Here is a 4,436-nt window from a genome sequence, read left to right on the forward strand (position 1 = left end):
TTTATCATCATTATCAAGTATTATGTATATAATTACATGTGCCATACTGTGATACAACTGGCAGCACAATAAGTTTGTTTACACCAGTGTCAGCACAAACACATGAGTAATGCATTGCCCTACAGTGTTATAACAGCTACAAGGTCACTAGACTACAGGCATTTTTTAGCTCCATTTTTTTTTTCAGCATTGGGGCCTACAGGTGGCTAATTTATTATAATTTCTCCTTTTCTAGTACATGCACAGGAAGCCTGACAGCTAATTGCTCATGTACATGTGTACAGACACACCTAGCCTCATTTCCAATAATGAGAGGCTCTGCAGAGGAAGGTAATATGGGACCACTGTCATATAGGCAGTCCGTTGTTGACTGCAACGTGGTCGTTATGTGGCACATGACTATATAATTTAATACTGTGCACTTCTTCATCTTATTTTTTTGCCTTTCTAATTCTGCAGTGCTTTACCTTATCCACCCCCAAGCACTACCTCTCCCAACCTTTGTCCTTATTTTCTGAAATGTAACTTCTCTCTTGTACAGTATGATGCTCATGGACTAAAACCCTAAACGGAATCGCTCTTCTTCAAGATCTGATCTGTATCAGGGAACTCAAGCCCTGCAGTTAAAGGTGTCATAAAAATGGACTAAAAAGCAGCTAGAGCCAGAATGCTTTGTATATACAAACTTCACTGCATTGCAGGGTGCAGTTTGGAAGTTCCAGTAGAAATGTTTATTAAAACTCATGAGTTTGCTGAGACTTTACTGAGGAGATAACATACTTAACGGTCACTGGTGAAGCACTGCATAAGAAAATGGGCATTTTATGTGCATCTAAGTGAGTCTTTTGAAGTATTTTTTTGATTCTTTTCATTAGGCAAGATGAAGCCATCCTTAAGGCCATGTTGCTGGCATAAAAACATGCACATTGTATATCAGCAACTACAGTACAATGCATTTATTTTGTGTGAGCACAGCAAAACACTTCAGAACGCAGCTCGTTTCGCGGGACTGAATTAACCTTTCGGTTGCTGTCCCTTGACACAGAACCACCAGTCTTGTCACACTAGCAAGACTTTGCTTCTTGTAATCACGTTCTTTAGCCTGTTCATGTATTAAGGATAAATTAGGTAAAGAGAAGAAAATAAAGTGGGAAAGTGAGTGCCTCTGATGTGCTCATTCCGGCAAGGTGGCTATCCCCACTGGGACCTCACAGAGGAAGAGCTGAAATAGCCTGAATCACGGGAACCAGGAACTTCTCAAACACCCAGCTTTGTCCTCTTCCATTTTCACTGAACTGCATGTACCTCCTGATGTCATTTTTAATTTTTTTTTTTTAATTTTATTTCCCCAACATAGATAGATCTCTTTGTACTTACCCGCTTCCTGGGTTTTGGTAAATTAGTGAGCTGGAACCCTTGGCTTTGTTGGGTACTGATGAAACCTAACCAGGGTTTTCCTTCCATGTATGATCAAATGGTTTCCCTCACTTTGGAAAGAAAGAAAAGTGGGGTTAGACTCCCAGTGCTTGAAGAGGGCAGTATGACGGAGTAAAATTGCTCATCCGTGGAGTTAGACAGTTCTGAGTTCCAATCCTGGCACTACCAGTGTTCAGCCAGATGGGCCCTGGCAAATTATGTGGCCCTCTGTACCTCAGTTTACTTTTCTGTAAAATGGGGATGATGTCCCTCTCCTGGGATTGCTGGCACAAGGTAGGTACTTAAAGAATGTTGGTCCCACTTCCATCACTTTATACCTTCTATTCATACTCCAGAGAAATCGAAGACATTGGAGCATGAGAAAGTACTATGTCCCTCCTATCTTTCTTCTTCTTTTTTTAACATAAAATCATGTCTTCTCCCTCTCCCCCCTCCACCTTCCTCCTCACCCTCCCAGTTCTGTTCTGTCCCACCAGTTCACAAGGAGAGCACAGGAAATTAGAGAGAACCAGCTTTCCTCCTCTGAGTGCAGCGGAAGCTGTCAGGCTCTTCTGGTGGGCTGAAGGGCAGAGGATCTTAATCGGAATTACAATACAGTGCCTCCCGGGGTATGGAGGAGCGGGCAGAGAGGACGTGTTTTGCGGGGGTCTTCTTCCTGTTCCATTCACCACATTCCCTCAACCCAGGCAGACACAAGGTGATGACCTTGGCACTGGCTCCAAGAGGAAGGGAGGGGACTGACTGGGTCGCAGGCTGCCATACCTTCGCTGAAAAGATTTTTAGCCCTGGGACTATCTCGAACTCTTTCTATCTCAGTGAATGAGTCACTTAATGGAAACGGTGTAAACACAGGTGTAACATTTGGCCTGAGGAAGACCTGGCAGTCCCAGCGTCGTGGAAGACGACTTTCTCCAGTCCAACCCTTGCATTCCATATTCAGAAAACTAAAATTCAAAGAGATTAAGCAATTTGCCTGAGGCCTCGGATCAGTCCAGAGACTGAGCAGGACCTAGAACCAGCCTTTGGGATTAACAGGCGGGCTCGGTCTAGCGCCACCCTCCCAAGGGCAACAGCAATTGACGATCATGGTGCCCACGCAGCTTTCGGATCCCGTCTCGGCTCCTGGCCTCACGGTTCCACTCCCGACCCCTCACTTTCTGTTCCTCCACTCCAGAACTGGTGCTTTACTCTCCCCCATCCCAAGCCCCCGTCCCCACCCTCCCCGCGCTCCACGCTCCAGGGTCTCGCAGAGCTGGGTGGATGAAAGGACACCTAGACATACAGCGTGGAAGGCAGCAAACACTGAAACTCGCCCCGGCAGAACCATGCAGAACCATCGTCGAGGAGGGGTGCAAATGGGGGCTCCACTGGGGGTGAGACAGCGCCAAGTCTCGGGCTGGGGCGGAGCTTCACGGTCGAGAGCGGGAGGGGGTACGTGGAGGAGGGGCCGGGTGTGGAGAGTTTGGAGGAATCGGGGCTGGGGAGCTGGAGCCGGACGGCGAGGGAGCTGGCGGCGCGCGGGGCTGAGGGCGCGGGGCGGGCCCTGACCTCCAGGAGGAGGCTGCGCCTCGGCGAGTGGGCACAGACAGGGACGGGAGGTGACGGCTACGCTGCAGGCTGACCAGGAAGCCGGCCCCGGGGCTGCAGAGGAAGGCACCCCGGAGGGGAGACGACACCCGCCCGCAGCCGGGCACGGACCGCGCGCGCACACTCTCCAAACAATGCTCCGAGGCGCCCGGCGGGGCAGCTGGCGGCTCGGCGACCGACTGCGAGGCCGGGAGAGCGCGGCCCCGAGGTGAGCCTGCGACGCTTTCTCCCAATTCGGCCTCTTTTTGTCTGGCAAACGTGGCCGCAAAGGGGAGCTTTGGAGGAGCGCCGCGATTGCCCCGCCGGCGACCCGCTGTCGGCGTCGGCTGGGGTGACAGGCGACCTCTTGGGGAAGGTGGAGGGTCGGGACCGCGTGCACCCGAGTCTGTGCCGGAGGGGGACGCGCCGAGGCTAGAGGACCCGGGGGCTTGAGGGGTGTTTTCGATTCATTCGAGAATCGCGCTCTTGAAAACGGGGAAACTTTCCTTGGAGTTCCGGGAGGGGAAATTCGACTCTTCTGCTGCTGGTCTTGTTGGTCCCGCTGGTCTGTGCGCCTCGGGATGGCTCGCGTGGAGACGTCCTTTCCGCCGCAGCAGTATTGTCAAAGGAGCGGAGAGGGAGAGGCCGCCCGGCTGCCCTGTCCAGGACACCGAGGGTGATGGCTTGGGGGCCCAGGGTCGTAGGTACCTCTTACGCGGCACGAGGTTAGATGCCAGCCTCGGAGTCTCCAGAGGGACTGATATGATGCCTTTTTCCTGAGCCATGGCCGAGCCCTCTGAAAGGCTTGCGGTGAGCACGTTATTAATCTTTGCCTCTGCTGCCCCCTCCCCAGCCGAAAACACACACACACACACACACACACACACACACACAATATAGAACCTGTCCACTTTTAGGTCCTGTGAGTTGGGAATGGAGGCAGATCCAGCTAACTGTGTGTGTTTCTCTCAGGTAAAGCCCAGCCAACAAGCACATGGCTTTGCAGAACTGATAGCAAAGCCCAAAGGTCTAGGGGCGAGGAGTTTTGCAATGTGTCCGGTCCAGAGTCAGGTTCAGGAGGCTTTATTGATCACTGGCCTGAACGATCAGTTAACAACCCCTTCCATTTTTGAGACGGATATTTGACAGGAAACTTTGGGGGAATTCTGCAGTTATTTCCTTATCGTGGGGTCTGGCGGAATTCAATATCTTTCTTATTGATTTAGACTGTAGTGGGTCTAACCCAGGAAACCACATTCCTATTGCTGAGATTGGACTACATAGCATTGAAGAGGAAAAACAGAAAATAAAAAGTTGGGTGAATATCATGACTTACCTTCTGTGTGACCGTGTGTGTGTGTGTGTGTGTGTGTGTGTGTGTGTGTGTGTGTGTGTTAAGGTTGGCACTTTCTCTTCTCGGCCGGGACAGCTCC

General features: G+C 51.0%; 1 protein-coding gene across 2 annotated transcripts in view; it reads left to right on the plus strand.

The window, feature by feature from the left end:
* Positions 1-3,104: 3,104 nt before the first annotated feature.
* PRAG1 (PEAK1 related, kinase-activating pseudokinase 1) overlaps positions 3,105-4,436 on the plus strand; it is a 50,742-nt gene continuing 49,410 nt past the window's right edge. The window contains exon 1 of one of the 2 annotated variants that reach the window (XM_006916350.3): positions 3,105-3,232. The gene's annotated coding sequence lies outside the window, so the exon portion shown is untranslated. Of the gene's footprint in view, positions 3,233-3,265; positions 4,317-4,436 lie in introns of those variants that run through there. The other variant, XM_025049891.1, reaches the window with a different exon arrangement.

The sequence above is a fragment of the Pteropus alecto genome, unplaced genomic scaffold, assembly GCF_000325575.1.
Source record: "Pteropus alecto unplaced genomic scaffold, ASM32557v1 scaffold24, whole genome shotgun sequence".
In the NCBI taxonomy this organism is placed as follows: Eukaryota; Metazoa; Chordata; class Mammalia; order Chiroptera; family Pteropodidae; genus Pteropus; species Pteropus alecto.